Source organism: Moschus berezovskii, chromosome 2 (assembly GCF_049115385.1).
Source record: "Moschus berezovskii isolate FMDL1 chromosome 2, NW_MosBer_1.0, whole genome shotgun sequence".
NCBI classification, from domain to species: domain Eukaryota; kingdom Metazoa; phylum Chordata; class Mammalia; order Artiodactyla; family Moschidae; genus Moschus; species Moschus berezovskii.
In genome coordinates this window covers 117,003,341-117,024,732 of record NC_142461.1, presented here as the reverse complement: position 1 = coordinate 117,024,732, position 21,392 = coordinate 117,003,341, and the positions used below count along the sequence as shown (strand labels likewise).

Genomic DNA, 21,392 nt, shown 5'->3' with positions numbered 1-21,392 from the left:
GCCCCGGGCGCGCGTTCGATGTGTGCGGCGACCTTAGAGGACTTCCAATCCGTGTCAGCGCTTTTCTCCCGGGGCCTCTCCCGAACTTTCCGGACAGCTTCCCTGCATTCTCACTCCCTCTATTTTTTCTTTAAAAAAAAAAAAAAAAAGAACAGTTAAAGTTGCAAGAGTAAGTAAAAGAAACCAGCTGACCCAGTCAGGGTGACCCAAATCTTCAGTTCGTGGTCAGACTTTGAACTTTCGGAGATTAACAGAGGGTGTGTCCGTGAGGAACCGAGCCTGGCGAGGTCCTCTGGTCCTGCTGGATCCCCGAGTAATACAATATCTTCCTGGGCTCCTGACTCTATCCCAGTTCTCTGCGATGCCTCTCAGGTTGTCATCAGTAACTGGATGGACTTGGTCCCTCTTTCTGAAAACTGTGTGTCACTGTTGTCCCTTGGATGGTCACTGGACCGCTGGCCTTGGCTAGTCGCAGACTTAAGGCGGTGCAGCCACGGAGCCCTGGACAGAGTCCCGCCCGTGGTGGGTTTTCTTTTGCCAGTTTCCCAACACAATTCCAAAACAATACTGTAGCTTCATTTTGAGTCATTGGCATATTTTTGCCTTTCAAAAATGCTTTTTTCTGTAGCGGATAAAATAACTGCAAAGAATTTTCATTAGGCCGTCAGTGTGTGTGCTCAATCGTGGCCATCGCTTTGCCTCCCCATGGACTGTAACTGGCCAGGCTCCTCTGTCCATGGAATTTTCCGGACAAGAATTCTTGAGTGGGTTGCAATTCCCTTCTCCAGGAGATCTTCCGGACCTAGGGATTAAAGCTACCTCTCCTGCATTGGCAGGCAAATTCTTTATTTACCACTAGTGTCACCTGGGAAGCCCTAACCCTTCTTTGCTGCTAAGTCACTTCAGTCGTGTCCGACTCTGTGCAACCCCACAGATGGAAAGCCCACCAGGCTTCCCCGTCCCTGGGATTCTCCAGGCAAGAACACTGGAGTGGGTTGCCATTTCCTTCTCCAATGCAAGAAAGGGAAAAGTGAAAGTGAAGTCGCTCAGTCGTGTCCTACTCTTAGCCACCCCATGGATTGCAGACTACCAGGCTCCTCCATCCATGGGATTTTCCAGGCAAGAGTAATGGAGTGGGGTGCCATTGCCTTCTCCTTATAATTCTGCCTTCCACTCTTGCTGTGTATCTTTACCTGCCTGATATGCCCTGGTTAAGTCTCTCAGGGACTAAATCCTCAGCCACTTGTTGAGTGGAATTGTGCAGACTAGACTCTGCAGTTGTTATTAAAATCATCTTCTTCCTTGGGACCTACCCAACCTTTGCCATAGCTTTGGTTCCCTGAGCAGCACCCAAACTCTTAGGTTTGTGTAATGTAGAACAGAAAGATTTGTAAGCAAGATAAGATCAGATTCTGATACATTTAGAGACAATGGGGTTACTTCCAGGGGTGGAGATTCATGCCTTCTTTCACTTGTTTGTTCATTTCACCAATTAAGTGTCTACTGTGTGTTCAACCACTTTCTGGTTGCTTAGGCATATCATGGGCTTTCCTGGTGCCTCAGATGGTAAAGAATTCACCTGCAATGAGGGAGACATGGGTTTGATCCCTGGGTTGGGAAGATCTCCTGGAAAAGGGAATGGCTACTCACTCCAGTATTCTGGCCTGGAGAATTCCATGGACAGAGGAGCCTGGCAGGCTACAGTCCATGGGATCACAAAAGAGTCGGACAAGACTGAGCGACTTTGACTTCCACTTTCGGCATATCATGCATGTTAGCTGTGCCTTGAGTCTCACTTATCTCATCCAAGAATTGAGGTTGATAATCTTTGCTCTTCCTCCATCTCTTGGTGTGAGGATCGAGTGGAGTAATGACAGTGACATGTGAAACAGCAAAAAGCAGCACAGCACAGGAAGTGACGAGAAGGTGAGGTGCCTTTACCTTTTAAATGTACTGTCTTGTACTATCTCAGTTGCCCAGGCCAGGGATGAGCCCGCTTTTTTGGGAAGTATTTCTTATTTGGTCTGTGTCACTGCCTTAAATGTTTCAGGATGGTCCTCACTGTGGTTGTAATTCTAGGAACATATAGGGTTTTTACTTTGCACATCAGGAGAACAGAATTAAACCAAAGTGCCTTTTTGTTGTTGTTGCTGTAACCCCTTCACTTTTAAGCATCTATTGCTTGGAATCCTGTCTCCCAGCCATCATCTTCCTGAAGCCCACTCTCTCATGAGGTCTACCAGATTCCTGATGATTTTCATACAGAGGTTACTCTACCACCGTGCCCCAGCAATCCACAGTTATGCTACAGTGCCGGAAGGTTGGAGAAGGCAAAGGCAACCCACTCCAGTACTCTTGCCTGGAAAATCCCATGGATGGAGGTGCCTGGTGGGCTGCCATCTATGGGGGTCACACAGAGTTGGACACGACTGACGCAGCAGCAGCTGGAAGGTTTGATGGGCCTGGTGAGTAAGCAGGACCTACATATGTGAATCAAGTCACAGTTGAAAACAAGCAAGATGGTCATTTGGCATTGAGGTTCCTTTTGCGGATCACTGTTGTGCCCTGTGTCAGGCGGAGAAAAAGAGAGCTGACTCCGAAGGAGGTGGAATTTGGCCCTGAATGCTTACCTTCTGGTGGAGATGAGATACGGTTTTGAACAGCAGGAATGCAGGGCAGAACGTGGTAAATAAGATGAAAAAAGGTATGGATCAAATAGAGGAAATGTAGAGAAGAATGAAATTACTTCCAGCTGGAGGGAGTCAGTCTCCCCTCATTTGTCCATCTAACAAGTATTTAAAGTGTCTGCCATGTGCCAGGCCTGGGGAGATTCATGGGCATGTATACACTGTGTTCTATCTTCCTTGCTCCAGTCAAGGAAACGTGCAGCTGTCTCCTCCCTGGAAGAAATAAACACTTTCTTACCCGCTTCATTGCCCAGCCCAGCATCTGTCAGTTGTTCCTTACCGTGTAGAGATTGCAATCAGGTTAAAATAATTAACTCTGTCTCTTGTATACTTTGGAATAATAAAAACGCTGCTGCTGCTGCTGCTAAGTCACTTCAATTCGTGTCCGACTCTGTGCGAGCCCATAGACGGCAGCCCATCAGGCTCCCCCGTCCCTGGGATTCTCCAGGCAAGAACACTGGAGTGGGTTGCCATTTCCTTCTCCAATGTGTGAAAGTGAAAAGGGAAAGTGAAGTCGCTCAGTCATGTCTGACTCGTAGCGACCGCATGGACTGCAGCCTACCAGGCTCCTCCGTCCATGGGATTTTCCAGGCAAGAGTACTGGAGTGGCTTGCCATTGCCTTCTCCGAATAAAAACTCTGAGGCTCACCAATTCCCCAGAATACCTTCAATTGGTTGAGTAATGCTATGCCATCTAGCATACTTTAACCAGTATCGAAGTATTCGGTCCTTAGTCAAGGGTGTGACTTCTAGAGTCTTGATTCTATAAGGCTGGGGTGAGGCCCAGAAATCTATTTTTGAAAGCCCCCCAGGTGGTACTGATGTCATACCACCTGCAAAGTTCTATAAAGGCATGGGCCGGGAGGTCAGGCAGAGCTTCCAGTCCCAGCTCTGTCTTTTACATGTCCTTCAACTTCTGCTTCTTTAGTATCAGAGTAGCCGTCTCTGCCTTTGGGGTTGTGCTGAGGGCCAGATGATGTCATGGATGTGCATCACTTGGCAGATGATCCAGGACAGTGCTGCTGCTGGGTATCTGTGGGTCTTTATTATTATCAGTGTTAGCTGGTGCAAAACACTGGGTTGGTATTCTCCTTTCTACATGGAAATACAAAAAGAGCCTAAACAGAGGAACTGCTTTTTATATAAGTTACCATGTAATAGTCCCTCAGCCGTCTGTAGTCAACTGAGCATTTCACAGTGATCACCTCATGGATTCTCTTCATAGCTGAGGAGGAGGGATGTTACAGAGGAGAATGTCAGTATGGGTGGAAGGGGGGCTGCCAGCCTGTGGTATCTGCTTAGCCACTCAAGCTGCTCAGAGATGACCAGGGCAGCTAAAAGTGGGTGGCCACAGTGGGGTGGCAGGAGAGTGCTACCTCCTGTCACTTTGGCACCGGGAAGTGCCAGTGTAACATTTTGTGGTGGTCGGCCACACAGTGGTCATTGTCCATGTGGGATGAGCAGGGGGTCTGCCTGCTTTGGTCCCAGGTACAGCACCCACGTCCACAGGGTGGGATGGTACTGCTCTCATGTTCTTTGATGGCCAAGCCTGCTCGGCATCGCAGGCTTCAGGTCAGGCATCCATACTTGGGGAGAAGTCAAAAATAATTGACTTTGCTAATAATCAGTAAAAGAACATAGCTAAAGTGAGTAAACAAGTGACACAATCATCCACAATTTTCATTAGTTCAGAAGTTTCAGAAACATGGTTCATATTGTACAGCCATGTTGCTGTGATGTTGTCTGAGTACTCATCCCTCAGTATCCGAGGAGGATTGGTCCTGGACCTCCTGTGGAGACCAAAGTCTGCAGACATGGAGGGCTGACTGTAACATTTTAGCACTGCCTACTAGCCACCAGGCTCCCCTGGTGGCTCAGATGGTAAAGAATCTGCCTGCAATGCAGGAGAGCTGGCTCCAATCCCTGGGTTGGGAAGATCCCCTGGAGGAGGCATGGCAACCCACTCCAGTATTCTTGCCTGGAGGATCCCCATGGATAGAGGAGCCTGGTGGGCTACAGTCGCAAAGAGTCGGACATGACTGAGTGACTAAGCATACACTAGTGATATATTTTTTTACTCTTCTATTAAGCCAGCTTTCCAGTGTTGCTCAGTTCTTCTTTTTAATTTCCTTTTATCACTTAGTTGTATTAAATGAATCAAGTTTTTAAAGTTTTCTGTGAACTAGCCAAATTCTATAGTCTTCCTTCCTTCCTCCTTCCGCCTTCCCTCCCCCACTTTTCTTTCCTTTCTTTCTTTAACATTATCATTCACTATGTGTTTGTTTTAATTTAATCATTTAGTAGTCACACAACCCTGTTAGGTAGATTCTGTACATATATGTGGAGCCTGAGACCAAGAGAAGTTAGGTAACTTGCCCAAGGTCACATAGCTAGTGACAGAGCTAATATTCAAGCCTGGGGCAGTCTGAGTCCACACTCTGCACATTTAACCCTTAACTTCACCTTCTGCCATGTTACATATACACTGCCTTTCACGCTGTGGATTCCAGCCGCAGATTCTTTTCCATGCCCATCTGTATGCCTCTGCATTCTGCTGACACTGCCCTTCTTTTCACGTGTATGTTGAGTCCTATAGATTCTTCAAATAGTCCACAAGTACTGTTGAGAAGAAAGATTGCAGACTTTGCTGCTGCTGCTAAGTCACTTCAGTCGTGTCCGACTCTGTGTGACCCCACAGACGGAAGCCCACCAGGCTCCCCCGTCCCTGGGACTCTCCAGGCAAGAACACTGGAGTGGGTTGCCATTTCCTTCTCCAATGTGTGAAAGTGAAGTCGCTCAGTCGTGTCCGACTCTTAGCGACCCCACGGACTGCAGCCTACCAGGCTTCTCCATCCATGGGATTTTCTAGGCAATAGTACTGGAGTGGTTTGCCATTGCCTTCTCCAGCAGACTTTGCTAATACTCAGTAAAAGAAGAATTCCCTGGAGAAGGAAATGGCAACCCACTCCAGTATTCTTGCCTGGAGAATCCCATGGACTGAGGAGGTTGGTGGGCTACAGTCCATGGGGTCACAGCAGTTGAACACGACTTAGTGACTAAACCACCCAAAAGAAGAATTAACTAAAATAAACAGGAGACACAATCACAGAGAAATTTTAGTGGTTTTGATGAACATGGTTCACATTGTAAAAACATGCTGAAATGCTTAAGAAAAGCTGAAATGCTCTCCTCACCTGTGTCTAAGAATCCACTTTAGTCCATTTTGAAATCATTTGCATGTGCTTTTTTCCCCCTGGTTAGATTGGAAACTCTCTGGAGGCAATAAATTTAAAAAACTTTAAAAAATTCTCAGAAATAGTAGGTTCTCAATTAACATTTGTTGAATGGCAGTTTATTTGTGCCACTCTGGTTGTGAGATTTGAAGTGAGCGAATTTTTTTATGAAGGCAAAGTAGATCTTGATGTTGGTTTCTGAAGATGCTGGGGAACAAGTTTCATTTCATTCTAAGAGTGATTTCATCCTTCACCATGATTGATCTGTGTACAACATTACTTTTTATCACATACGTAATTATCTTTAATTGCTGTTTATCTGTGTATCTACTGAGTTGAACAATAACAATGATCCTAATAATAAAGAAATGAGATTGTGGTCTGGTGGGGAATATGGAAATTATTATTGTAGAACTTAAGAAGTAACATTTCCTGATCTAATACCTGTATGTGGTTCACTTCCACGTTAGTGAGATTTTGGACTCTCCCACACGTTAGTGAGATTTTGGACTCTCCCACACACCGATTTTTCCATCTTTTTCTTTCCTTTTTTCTTTTACATCACTTGAGATGTAAAACTTGAGAAAGGAGTAAAAGCAGAATTGAAGGACACTAGCCTCTCCCCCCGGAGAAGGCAATGGCAAGCCACTCCAGTACCCTTGCCTAGAAAATCCCATGGACAGAGGAGCCTGGTAGGCTGCAGTTCATGGGGTTGCTACTAGTCAGACACGACTGAGCGACTTCACTTTCCCTTTTCCCTTTCATGCATTGGAGAAGGAAATGGCAACCCACTCCAGTGTTCTTGCCTGGAGAATCCCAGGGATGGCGGGAGCCTGGTGGGCTGCCGTCTATGGGGTCGCACAGAGTCGGACACGACTGAAGCGACTTAGCAGCAGCAGCCTCTCCCCAGACTGCCACAGATTCTTTTGTATTTGGAAGATAAATAGTTCTCTTAGGTAAGAGCTGTCTGCAGGAGGAAGGAAATTGTGAATAAAATGGAAAATTGAGGTCCAAATAGTTTCCCGAGCCAGAGGAGTCGATTATAGTTTAAAATAAAAGTTAGTCTTACATAAGTTCTATTTTTCGTAAGGCGACACACATCTATATATGTTTATGTACGTCTGTGTTGTTGTCATTGTCCAGTCACTTAGTCGTGTCCGACTTTTTGGGACCCCAGGGACTGCAGCGTGCCAGGCCTCCCTGTCCTTCACCATCTCCTGGAGCTTGCTCAAACTCATGTCCACCGAGTCGGTGATGCCATCCAGCCATCTCATCCTCTGTCATCCCCTTCTCCTCCCGCCTTCCGTCTTTCCCAGCATCAGGGTCTTTTCTAATGAGTCGGCTCTTCACATCAGGTGGCCAAAGTATTCAAGTTTCAGCTTTAACGTCAGTCCTTCCAATGAATATTCAGGATTGAATATCTGTGCATGCTGACATTATTTAAATTTAATTTTCTCTCAGGGACAGTGTTTGATTGCCTTAAATATTGTATATGTCATGTGAACACTTTACCTCACTGTAACAGCTAAACACAGTTTGATTACGTTCCTCCTGTTCTCCCTCCTCCACCCCCCTTATTCGAGACTGTGTTTTATGGATATTTGCATTTTGATTGCCTGATTTTTTTTTTAGTATTTCTTGGACATATTGCTACTGTGTTGTTAGTAGCTGCATGGCCTTCTACTGTTGGGTGAGTATATATGCCTGTTCACTGACCATCTGCCCACCTGTTAGCTAATGATGCCCAGACAACTAGCCCATTGAGTCAAGTTAAAGAACCAGCCAATTCAGTGACAGCATCAGTATAATTATAAAACAGACCAAATGAGCAGTTAGTTGAATTTCTAGCTCTTCAACTACTTGTGTGTCACCCAGCCCATTTCTGAAACTTCCCAAGCATTTTTCTATAGACATAAGCAGGAGATAAGATCTCTTGACTGAAGATTTAGGCCTGGGAAGGACCAAGAAAGAAATCTGGCTACATCTTAGAATGATGTCATTTTAAAGTGTTGAATATGTTAACACATAATGTTTCAGGAAACTGGGAAACTTTTTTTCCCCTTAGGCATAGGGGAATAGATTTTGAAAGCAGAGAACCTTTAGACTTTGGAAAATATCTTGAGAAAACATGTACCCTAGTTATTTTTTTCAAAAAATGTAAACAGTGAGATCAGTGTCTTAACCACAATAGCTTTGTGTTATGGGGATGGATATTTAAAGAGTGGAGGCAGTCAGATCAGCCCAAGATAAAAGGGGAAAGAAATGGGCTGTTCTTGAAGAGGCTTATATAATGTAAGCAGAACATATATGTGCTGTGGGAGGGACTTTCAGAAAGACTAGGGTGATGGATGGGGAGAAAAGGGGGGAGGCAGGAAGGATAAAAGACAAAACCAGTTATCTTTCCCAAGTCCCATAAGGCAGGCTAAGGGACACTAAGTTGAGTTTTCAGATGGTACTGAAATTTCTAACTCAAAAATTCAGGAACTAGAAAAAAGCAAAAGAGTTGAGGTCTTTTTAAAGAAAATCTTTCAAAAGTAGTGATTTACTTTAGCAGTGCCTTTTCTTTGAAAGCCAGAATTGGATCATCATGCATAGTTTTAGACAGGGGTCCCCAACCTCTACTTGTCTTGTAACTCAGCTGGTAAAGAATCCGCCTGCAATGCGGGAGACCTGGGTTTGATGCCTGGGTTGGGAAGATCCCCTGGAGAAGGGAAAGGCTACCCACTCCAGTATGCTGGCCTGTATAGTCCATGGGGTCGCAAAGAGTCGGGGACACGACTGAGCGACTTTCACTTTTTCCTCAACCTCTGGAGTCTAATGCCTAATGATCTGAGGTGTAGCTGATGTAATAATGATAGAAATAAAGTACATCCCCAAATCATCTCCTACCTGCCCCCCTCCCCTGGTCTGTGGAAAAATTATCTTCCACAAAACTGGTCTCTGGTGCCAGAAAGGTTGGGGATTGATGGTAAGATATAACCCAAAGCATCAGTTTAGATAATCTCAGATTTTGTGAGTCAAATTCCACATTGTTCTTTTCCCTAGAGTTTTAGCACTGTTTAAAAAAAAAAAAAGCCTCACATGTCATTTGAGACAAAATAAAAAGTTAAATCATTGTTAAAATTGGGAATTACTTTACTTTGCATGATACTTTACAAAGCTGTTGGAGCTAGAACCTTATTTATTAAATATTATAAACCTTCCCCCTTAATCTGCTCCCTTTGGTGAGGAACTGGGAGAACAAAAAGCAAAAACAGTTCTCAAGTTGGTTAGAGGGCTGTACAGGAGTTATTATGGCACTGTTTTCACTGTAGCGTCCCTATCTGTTCCGGGTTATTGTATACAGCATCTCCACTGTGATGAAACACGTCCCTTTTGTTAACCACCAAGTCAGGTGCTGCTGCTGCTGCTGCTGCTGCTAAGTCGCTTCAGTCGTGTCCGACTCTGTGTGACCCCATAGACGGAAGCCCACCAGGCTCCCCTGTCCCTGGGATTCTCCAGGCAAGAACACTGGAGTGGGTTGCCATTTCCTTCTCCAGTGTGTGAAAGTGAAAAGTGAAAGTGAAGTCGCTCAGTCGTGTCCGACCCCTAGCGACCCCATGGACTGCAGCCCACCAGGCTGCTCCATCCATGGGATTTTCTAGGCAAGAGTACTGGAGTGGCTTGCCATTGCCTTCTCCGAGTCAGGTGCTAAGTATTTATAATTCGGTCTTTGCTTCCTTGTTTTTGCTGAAAATGTGTTTCTTATCACTTAAAAAATAAATTATAGTTTTTACCGTGTTGAGATTATTAAAGTATTACATGCTTGACATAAGATAAATGAGAAAGCAGTATACAAAGAAAAAGTTTTCTCCTATGTCTCTCAAATCTAACCACTCGAGGTAATTGATATTATAAATTTGGGATATGCCCCTCTTTTTCTCTTTGCTTATAAAACTATATACAAACATATATGTAAATATATCTTTCTATTAAGAATAGAAACATTATACACATTAGGCTACATGATTTTTTAATTATGGTATCAGTTCAGTTCAGTTCAGTTCAGTCACTCAGTCGTGTCCGACTCTCCGCGACCCCATGAATCACAGCACTCCAGGCCTCCCTGTCCATCACCAACTCCTGGAGTACACTCAAACTCACGTCCACAGAGTCGATGATGCCAGCCAGCCATCTCATTCTCCGTCGTCCCCTTCTCCTCCCGCCCCCAACCTTTCCCAGCATCAGAGTCTTTTCCAGTGAGTCAACTCGTCACATGAGGTGGCCAAAGTATTGGAGTTTCAGCTTTAGCATCAGTCCCTCCAATGAACATCCAGGATTGATCTCCTTTAGAATGGACTGGTTGGATCTCCTTGCAGTATAAGGGACTCTCAAGAGTCTTCTCCAACACCACAGTTCAAAAGCATCGATTCTTCGGCGATCAGCTTTCTTCACAGTCCAACTCTCACATCATAATTGACATATAACATCGTATAAGTTTGAGGTATTCAGCGCATTGATTTGATTCACTCATGTCTTGTAATATATTACCACCATAAGTTTGCTAATACCTCCATCATGTCATGAAATTATCATCTTTTTTAATGTTGAAATCATTTAAGATCTAGTCTTTTAGCGACTTTCAAGTATTTAAAGAAGTGTTAACTATCTCACAATCCTGTTCTTTAGATCCCTAGAAGTTACTCATCTTCTCACTGCAGCTTCATAACCTTGAACCAGCATGTCACAGTTCTCTTCCTCCCTCCCCGCAGCAGCCCTGGTAACCTTCATTCTACTCCGTTTCTACAAGTTCAGCTTGTTCCAGTTTCCACATTTAAGTGAGATACAGTATCTGTCTTTTTTGGAGTTGTTTCACTTAGCATAATGCCTTCAGGATTCATCCATGTTTTCACAAGTGGAAGGATTTCCTTCTCTCTCTTGGCTGAATAATATTCCAGTTATGTGTGTGTAAGACAGAGATTGTCTGTATCCATTCATCCATTGATGGACACTTAAGTTGTTTCCTTATATTGGCTATTGTAGATAATGCTACTATAAACATGAAGGTGAAGATATCTTTTTTGATATCCACAAGAGTTTTTTTCACATAACAGAACATCATAGACGTTCCTTCCAAATTAAAAATCCGTTTATATTATGGCTGATTAATATTCCATAATTTAACCATTCAAATTGTTTCAAGTTTTATGCTACTACAGTTCTTCCCTGTACATCCGTGTGTTCTGAACAGAAGCTTTGATTTCTGTCAGAGTCACTAAAGTGGTATTACTTGCTAAAAGCTGTAGTAATTCAGTCTTACTAAAACTATTTGAAAATATCTGCTTCCCCACATCCTTACCAATGTAATTCATTTTAGAAGTATAAACTTTATAATCTCTTTTTCCTGTTTTGTTTCACATTATTTCTTTTGGGAGCACTTGTCACTTAAAAAAAAAATTCCATTCGTTTGAATTATTCATGCCCTATCTTTTCCTTAAGTTTCTAAGGTGCATATAGTCTGTCTTCTAGACCTGGAGAAGAGAAGCTTCAGCCTAAACTCACCGAGCTTAATTGTTCTGTATTGAAATGAAACAAAACTTGATATCTGCATATAACAGAGTAAATATAGATCTTTTGATTCCAGTTTTCTCTTTTTGAAATATATTATGTAAGAAATTGTCTCAGGAACTATAAATGTTTTAACAGGAAAAATGGAAACTTATAAAATGCAAAGATGGGAAATTTTAAAGGAGTTTTAAGCTTGCACAACTAACTGTGTTTCCCTCTTGACTCTTAAAGTCTGAAAACAAGCATTCTTTGAGAGCATTAGTTATAAGTTATGCTGAATTACATCAAGAGGAAAAAGTGAATCACTGTAGATAGGAATTTAGACCTGGAGTGTGAGTGAAAGCCCCTGCTTTTATGCTCCTGCTTGTTTTTCTGGGAGGTGAGGCTCAATTCCACTGCTCCTGTCCTTGTAGTTGCTGAGTTCATTATAAAATTATTTGTATATAACTCCAGCAGTACATTGACTAATCAGAAACAGCTGTACAACTGGATTCGTTTATATGAACAGAATAGCTAAATCAATCCGCAAAATTTCTTGTATTCGATGAGGTCGGGCCAACATTGTGTAGCCCAGAATAATAACAGTGCTTTGTAACTAACCTGACACAGATGGCAAAAAGATTGTGTCTGGGCAGCAGACATTGGAACTGAAAATTAAGAAACCTTGTGAGCCTTGATGTCTGCCGTAATAAATTGTTGCTGTCTTTTTAATGTGAGTGTTTTAAAGGCTAGGGAACTTCATGAAGGGACGTCCTGTTTAGGAAAGAACACATCAGAGTTGGACCCTCTGAGAGCTGTGTCTCTTGAATGAGGTGGAATTGTCCAGATCAGTGTCCCCGGAAAGATAAGTTTGTATCTCCTGCCAAACTGTCAGGGCCAAAATAAGCCAAGGGCCTCCTGCTGGGAAATGACCACAGACCAGATGGGCTCACTGGCATGTCTACCTGGAGGGAGCCTTGCTGCCTTAGGGAGAAACACATGGTCCCCAGTGAGACTGACGCTGAAGTCCTGGCATAGCATAGCCAGAGTAATTCCTCAGAATGTGTGTCCTTTTGCAGAGTCCAAAGGTCCACAGGAGCTGAGTGAGCTCAAAGAATGCAACCTCGTCCATAAGCTTCTCACAGTTAAGGCGGACTTCAGTGCAGTCCGGTATGAAGTCTGATAAGAACAGAAAGATCTCTAGACCCTGAGTCTGCAGGGCTGGCCCCGTCCTACAGGACTCTGAACTCTCTACTTCTCAAAAACACAGGTCTTTCTCAAGGCTAGAAATCCACTGGCCCCCAACTAGCCAGAGTCCTAAGGCTGGACTGGGTTCTGGGTACCTGCTTGGTCTTGGTAGGGAAATGCATTAGGTTTTAGCCAAAGTGACAGTGAGGGAAGGTGGTGCCCGGGGGGAACTGGGCACTGATCACAGTTTGGGGATTTGCAAACACTCATCTTCTTGGGGCTCCCATATGCTGTTGCCTGAGGGGATGGGTCCCCACTGCCCTACCTTCACTTTCACTCTGCCCCTGTTCTTGGATGTCCCTCATCCTCAGAGATAGACTCTTGAATGTCAAGTCACTTCCATGTTAAGACCTGATATCAACTAGCTTATGTACTTACTTGGTTTTGCACTGAATCCTCTGCTAAAGGTAGAGCAGTAAAATGGAAAAAGCTGTAGGAGCCACAGACTAGGCGTTTACCACTTGCTTTATAATCCCAGCTTTGTTGCCTAGTCATCATATGACCTTGACAGCAATAAAGCCCTGTGCAAAGAGTAAAGGAATTTGTAAGAATGGGGAGAAGGGTGAGGCTAGGATGCCGGCAGTGCCTGGGATGGGCATACACCTGACGTCTCCAGATAAGGTGCTGCTAAACAGTGCACTTGTTAACAGTTTAACTCATCAGTTGGAGATTCGGTTTAAGTCTGAAATGTTGCTTTACCTGTTTTTGACTAAGCATTTGATAAATAAGGGAGAGAAATAGATGTCATATTTCTCATTAGCTAAAATAGGGTGACTGTATTATGTGTAACTCATCGGGTTCTTCATTTATACTCAAATTTTATTTTATTCTTAGAAAAAGACCATTAGATTATCTTGTAATGTTATTTGTGGGAGTGGGATATGAGCCAGATAAGTCCAGGTGTGTCTGGCAGATCTTGTTTTTCTTAAATCCAGTGAAAATCACACTCGCTCACATGTGCCTACACTCATCCATTATACGCACCCTTATTCTTATTAGTGCACACGTGGTCCCAACCCTGAAACCACGTGTCCTCACCATCTGCCACCCACAGGTGCATGCACACACACACACGTCTTTGGCTTACCCCTTATAAAGAACACTTCAGATAGAACCAGGAAGTACCGATTCTGAACGTTGCTGGGAAAACATACGTATTGCTGAGTTTTGTACACATCAACCTTTGCAGCTTCTCAGAAGGCAGAGGCTATTGCTCAGTCATGTGCCCTTTGTATAGTCTCAGACCAAGCATTGTCTGCAGGTGAATGTAAGTGTGTGCTTCGGGTGTGCCCCTTGATGGTGGGGATTCCCCGGGGGGTGGAGAAAAATGCCCGTGTGGGGCTTTGCCTTGGGAGTTCTGCAGTGGCCTTTGATTGGCGGTTGTGATCACTGCTGGTTGAGTCTTTTGCTTGTGTTTCTTACGCCTGGTCTGAGGAGCAACACATTGCTGTTTTGGCTCAGAGGCAGATCATCTTGGCTGGCACCCAAGAAACTGCACACTGCTCTTGCTTCTTGAGATTGGTGCTGACATTCCAGGGCCTTCAGTTGTGCATGGAAAGATCCTGGACCGACACACTGGTAAATGGGGCCCCTGTGAACTTTTTGCTCTACAGAGAGGTTAGACAAACTTGTCTACTTGGGAGGGCTTCTCTGGTGGCTCAGCAGTAAAGAATCCACCGGCAATTCAGGAGCCTCAGGAGACACGAGTTTGATCCCTGGATCAGAAAGACCCCCTGGAGGAGGAAATGGCAACCCACTCCAGTATTCTTGCCTGAAGAATCCCATGGACAGAGGAGCCTGGTGGGCTATAGTCCATAGTGTCACAAGGAGTTAGACGCGACTGAAGTGACTTAGCATGCACCCATGAGCTCATACACGTCTACTTGGGAAGCCAAACCTGAGTACTGGTGAGCAAGGGAGCCCCACCACCATTTGCAGATAAGGTTGTGATGAGGAGAAGAAACTTTCTGAGTTCCAGCCCAGATGCCCAAGGGAAGATGCCCTAGTAAAACTTCCCCTTTGTCCCCTTCAGCTCTAGGCTTAGCTATACCGAGGGAGAGAGGAAGTGGGAGGAAGTTCTGGTGGTGGAGAGAGTGCAGAGGTCACCAGTGACCGCAGGAAGAGGATCTGTGGCTTCTGAGCTAAAGGGAGAAGAAGCCCCAGCAGTGGGAGTGAAGGGACTGGATCCTAAGTTTGGATCCTCTTCGGGGAGAGAAGCTTCCCGGCCTAAGACGGTTGCTGGGTGGGGGCCCTATCAGTGCAGGGAAACATGGGGAGTTGGACAAGGCTGTGACTGCCCTTAGAAAGAAGTCATTAGGAAGCAGAAACTAGAGGCTGCCTGCCTTCTCTTGTTCACTCACAGAAGTCAGGAATGAATTATTCTGCTTCTGATTTCTAGTAATGATGCTCAGACAAGCAGTAATAGTAACAGCCTCTAATAACATAGATATTGTTTAGTGTGTACCAGGTAATGTTCCTAGTGCTCTGAATTAACTCGCTGAGTCCACATAGCCACCCTGTGAGGCAGGCACTATTATCTTCATTTTATAGATGAGGAATTTGAGGTTAGCCAGCTTGCCCAAGTTCACATCTAACGTGGCAGAGGCAAGAGTCTGTCCAGTCCATTTGGCTTCAGAGCCTGTGCTGAGCCACGATACCCACTTGCCTCTTCAGTAAAGGAGATTCGACAGTAAAGGACTTAGGTGGCCCCAGTTTTCTTCATGCAGATGGCTGACCACTGATACAGTGTTCTGGGGAAGTAACGTGGACTTCCTGTTTCTCCGCGTACTTCTGGATTAGTGTCACCAATGCGTTGCAAAAAGGACAGCCAGGAAAAACAAAGACCAACAGCTGAGCTATCAGCAGAAAGGTCTGCTCTTTGCATGGTGTTCGGAGTCCCACCTGAACTTTACTCTGAATCACCCACCTGACACCCATCACATCCATACATTCTCAGTGACCCCTAAGAATTCAGCGGTCTCTAGTGAGGAAGAAAATCTTCCCAGAGTGTCGCAAATGCTGCCTAGTATCGGTGACTAGTGACACGATGTTCTTAAGAATAAAGGAATGACGTTCAGCCCATGGGGTAAGAGAATAATATTCAACTCTAAAATGCAGCGTCTCATAAAATCCCAGAGTGTTAGACATGGGAAGCCAAGTGAAGATGAAGACCATTTTGCCTAACTTTCCATTAGAATGAGAACCCCAGAGAAGTTACTTTCTCAAGGCCAGTGGCTAGTTGGTAAGAGAGTTGAGGCAAGAACCCAGTCCTGGGACCAAGTTCCAGTCCAGTTCTCTCTCCCCTGCCTGAGATTGCATTCAATATTCTGTAAATGATTTTCTTGGAAAATTACATATGAAACATAGAATGGTCTGTTTCTTTGTGAGGCAGGGCCAAGGTTATCATCGCCTTACAGATGGAAGGGATGCAGCTGGACACCTCCTTCAGGTACAGCGCGCAGTAAACCCAGGTGAGGAGAAGGCCAGGCAGGCTCCCAGGCGCAGCTGCTCCTGGGGAGTTTGCAGTGCCGAGCCTTTGCTTTCTAGGCGGTCCCCAGCACCCTGTGCTCAAGGCAGTTGTTTGGAGGTAAAGGAATCACACTGACTCGGTTTATAGCAGAGTTCCGTGAGGGGCAGGAGGGAGAAGAGGAAATGGTCCCTTTTCGGTCCATAATGAAGAATGTTTTTCAAAGCCCTGCTGCTGTCAGGCAGCCAGGCCTCAGCCAGGCTCTGGCCGTTTTGGCCTTGGAGCCTGAGAGGCCTGCTGCTGCAGGGCGCCGACTCTACTGGTGGGTTGGAGAAGTTCAGCCCTTCCTGGAAGAGGCTCCAGCAGCCTGCGGAGGCCCACCTGGGGCGCCCTGTGTATCACCAGCAGCTGGGCAGTCCTGCCCCTGTCTGCAGCCACAACCACAGGGCTCAACAGACATTTCTGCGGACGGGGACGACTCCAGTCACCTTTGTACTGCAGAGCAGTGACCTGGGGATCTCCACAGGCAGGAATGCAGAGGGGGAAGTAAGATAAAGGCAGAAACCCAAGCCTGGAAGGGCATCCAGAGCTCCCTTCCCCACCTCTGGGCTACAGTCCTTCAAAGTAAGCCCAGACTGGGCTGGAAGCTGAAATTCCTGCGTATGTGTTAGTCTTGTCCAACTCTTTGTGACCCATGGACTGTAGCCCACCAGGCTCCTCTTTCCAGGTGATTCTCCAGACAAGAATGCTGGAGTGGGGTTGCTACTTCCTCCTCCAGGGGATTTTCCTGACCCAGGGATCGAACCCACGTCTCCTGCGTCGCCAGGTGGATTCTTTACCACTGAGCCACCAGGTGGTGATTTCAATCCTGGTCAGTGGGCTCACACCCTCAGCCAAAGCATCTGGGGAAAATTGAGGGGTGTTCTCCACAGCCCCTGCAGAGACCTGGTGCAGCAGTTCTCCAAGGTCCCCTCCTCGTGGAGGCCAAGGGGCAGGCTGCTTTATTCCCTCCCTTCCCTTCAGGCCCTGTGGCGCTGTCATCTTTTCCAGTCCAGGGAAAATAGAAACAGAATAGAAGAGTTCTCCAGAGAGAGGAGGTAACATAGAACCCACTCCATTTTCTCAAGCGCAGTCTGATGTGGGAAGGTGCACTGCTTCCCACAGGCCCTTTCCAACCTCAAATCCAGAGGTCAGAGGGCAGTAGCATCTCTGTATTTTACTGATGTGAGCCGGAACCCTTTGTAGAGTTAAGCAAGAAACTAGAGGCAGAGCTGGAATTCGAATGTAGAGGGTTCTGATGCCCAGACCCGTGGGCTCCGTGCCTTGTGCTTGGTTGGGATGGCCGCTTTGGTGGCGTGTGCTGTGCCTGCAGCTGCCGCCTCCTGTCCTGTCTCCCGAGCCTGTGCAGTATGCCGCCTCCTGTTCCTCACCCCTCCTTACACCTGGACGGTGTGCAGAGTGGGAAGGTGGCTTCCGGGCCCCCTCTGTGTGGCCCTAGGTACGGAGGGGACTGCTGTGGGCTAGCCCCCACGGGTATAAGCAGGTCCTCCTTCTGAATTTACCATCCCAGCTCCAACATGAACTCGTGAACTCTCATGAAACCCTCAGTGGCCTCCTTGCCAGGAGGAACTGGAGGGCAGGGTGTGCTGTAATGGACCTGGTCATGTAAGTCAGCCCAGTGAGTTCCTCCTTTTCCCCCCATGAGGCACCTCAGAAGGACCCAAGGCATGAGAGCCGCACGGAAGAACTCAGTCTTGGGGCAGAGCCCACAGGCAGCAGCCTTGTACTGTGTAGATTCTGGGGTCTGGGAATTTGAGACTACACGTGATTTAGAGTTCAAAAACCAACAACAAGAAGTGTGCTTAGAGTGCCCTGATCCTTGAATGTCAGATGTGAAGGGAAGACTGCATCTGGCAGTATTGGAAAAGGAATCTCTGTGAACAGGGAGTACTCCATATAAAGAAGCATTATCTAAAGTAGCATTTTGAAACCTTTTGTGACCATAACCCACAGTAAGAAATGCATTCTTCTTGAATGTCTAGTATGGATAGATAGATGGATAATAGAAACAAAAGTTTCATAAAACAATTCCCATCTTTACCAAATGCAATATATTTTTATTATATTTTTTTTAATAAAAAGGAGCAGCAGCTGGTTGCAAATTGATTTAATATCGATTTGACTGCCAGAGAATAGGCAGTAACTTGCAGTTTGAGAAATAACTGATTTAAACAAAAATGTGTCAGGCATGTAGAAACCAATTGTCATTGTTGCTCTGGTCAGATCTCTGCAGAAGGTGATGCAGTAACGCAGGCTTTGTGGTCCTCGAAGAGGTTTTCCTCACTCTTCCAATCCCTGGATGTTAGTGAGGTGGTGTTGGAGCTGGAAAACCAGGGAAGGGATGAGGGGCGATGGTTGATGGAAGAAGAGGAAGCTGCGTTTTTTTCCTGCTTGTACAGAGAACACTGAGTGTCCCTGCTGCCTTGTCCTGGCACAGATAAGACAAACTGTATTCATCATGCAAGGGTGCTCACAGTTGAATGAGTGTGCACTCATCATGCTCTAACAGATTTACAGTGAAATGGAAGTGTAAACTGGATGCTCCATGGTAGCCAAAGCCCCTTCATTCTGAGTTCACTAAAAGCAGGAGCCATATTTCAGGCAAGAGTATGTTCAGTGCTACATCTCTAGTTTTGTGTCTCACATAGAGTAAGTATTCAATAAATGTTTGATATAAAGACCATCAGTTCAATTCAGTAGTTCTGTCGTGTTCGACTCTTTGTGACCCATGGACTGTAGCATGCCAGGCTTCCCTGTCCATCACCAACTCCCTGAGCTTGCTCAAACTCATGTCCATCGAGTCAGTGATGCCATCCAACCATCTCATCCTCACTGAAGTGGGTTGCCATTCCCTTCTCCAGGGGATCTTCCTGACCCAAGGCTAGAACCCGGGTCTCCTGCATTGAAGTCAGATTCTCTACCATCTGAGTCACCAAACCAGGGAAACCCAATAAAGACCATATTACCTAATTAATATTTGCAATTAAACTAGTCATAATTCTAATTATCTTTGATAGTATAAAGAAAACATTTTTGTAGGGCACTTTAACACACTTGAGCATCACAAGGGATAGGACAATTAAGAAAGTCCCCCAGAAGTTGGAATTAAAGAGCAGAACTGCTGAACCCCCCCTGGGCTTTGGGTTCTCCACATGGCAAGCCTTTAAGACGCTGTGGTTTGTCTGCCTGACTTGTACATCTGAGCGTCCCCTAGGTGGACCTTGGGACACGCCTGGAGGTGAGATTTCTCGGTGGTGAGGGGCGACTGGCCCTGGCTGAGCAGGGACCACAGGCAGGAGTGCTTTCTGACTTCCCACCCCTGAGCATCTGAAACTGCTGAGTTTACCCACTCAGGTTGGGCAGTTCAAGAGGATGTGGTTGAGGCTTGAATCACCCCGCGTCCTGGGTGGTAGGTTTCTGGAGACAGGAAGGTGCTTGCAGATCACTGTGTGTCAGGTCATAAATAAAGTGTCTGAAGTTCTGGACTAGCTGGGCATTAAGACTGAGAAGCCATCAGGGGCCGTGGAGACCCTGGTGTGGGTCCCACAGCAGAGTGAGAGGAGCTCCCTGGCGCTCTCTGAGCTGAACTTACTGTTAGGGTCTAGCCGCTCGGGCTGGCCCTCAGTGCCCAGCGAGGCCTAGCGGTCTGGACCCCAACCTGCCATCCAGCTGCTAACTGAATTAGGTACAGGACCTTCTTCCATGCAGTTGTGGGGCGAAGGGTGGGGGAGTGGGGAGTAGGCAGGGAAGCAGGGGTGTGAGGAGAGGGGAGGGAAGGATGACAGGTGACCTGAGAAAAATACTCAGATAGGATGATTTCCCTCCAAATGAGGTCCCTCAGCTGAAGACCTTGGACTGAGGAGACATCCCGGAAAGTAGTGGACAAATTCAACCTCAGGGTGATTGCTATTCATATGTGACATTTTTGCAAGTTTTCCATGGCCCAACCCCAGAGAGAATAGTGCGGGTTGACTGGGAACTGGGATCTAGTCACAAAGAACGGCTACCCCTTTGGCTCGGGAGCTTAGATGTGGGCTTGGGACCTTGGATGTGTGAAAGGCTTCACAGGATGGCAGGTCCACCTTGCAAACTCTATCTGGGTTTGATAATTTGCCTAGCTGTTTACACCGGTGTGTGCGTAGTCTCTCTGTCGTATCCAGCTCTTCGTGACCCTTTGGACTGCACCCTGCCTGTCTACTCTGTTTGTGGGTTTTTTCAGGCAAGAATAATGGAGTAGGTTGCCATTTCCTCCTCCCAGGGATCTTCCCGACCTCGGGATCAAACTCAAGTCTCCTGTGTTCCTCCTGACCCAGGGATCAGACCCGCATCTCCTGTGTCTCCCGCATTGCGGGCAAAGCCTTTATTTATACCTATTTTTAATTTGGGGGTAAGATCAACTCTAAACGCACAAGAGCATTCAAAACACAAAAGGCAGGCCTGGAGCCCCAGGTTCTAACTCCAGCTCTGCCCCCGTCTGTGTGGCTCTGGGCCACTCAGTGTCCTCGTTGGTCAACTGGGGGGCTACGGAGGGGGGTGATGGAGATGTTCCCCCTGGTCTCCCTCAGCTCAAACACCCTGTGGCTGTCTGCAGCCCAGGGAACGTTTTCTGGCAGGAAGGAGAGGCTGCCCGGAGCTTCCTTCTCAGGCAGCCAATGAGTACATTCTTTCCTGTGCCCACATATGGAAGCAATTTCTAGATGATCCAAGGCACTTGTGCTGCTGAGCTCAACTCAAACAGAGGAGCGCGGCGGTGGAAGGTGGAGAAAGAAAAAAGCCTGTGTGCATTCTCTTACGAATGTGCGCTTTCACGTCTGAAATCCCCCCGCGCCATTTGCCTTTCCCTGCTGTCTGGGGATGTGCCAGTGGTTTTGGGGCATTCCACAGATAAAATCTTGATAAAGATCAAGTGAGGGTTGAGCTCACTGCTTCTCCCCCGAGGCTGAAGGCCCCTGCCTTTTCCCCCTGGAAGCTTCTGGCTGGAGGCTGGGGAGGAGTGCAAATTCCAGAGTTTTGTTCCCACATTTATTGTAATCTTTCTCTCCGGTCTGTTAAAATGAGGACTATTAATGGCTGCTTTCAAGATTCTCTGTGAAGTTGAATTGGGAGACATTGGCCAAGTGCTTTGAAGGGGAAAATGTTTTATTAGTTCCTTCTCTGCCAAGCAACCCTTTA

At 46.2% G+C, this 21,392-nt stretch overlaps 1 protein-coding gene across 1 annotated transcript in view; it reads left to right on the top strand.

Moving 5' to 3' along the window:
• Window positions 1-21,392, top strand: part of WIPF1 (WAS/WASL interacting protein family member 1) — a 130,446-nt gene that overhangs the window by 707 nt on the left and 108,347 nt on the right. The window lies entirely within an intron of this gene.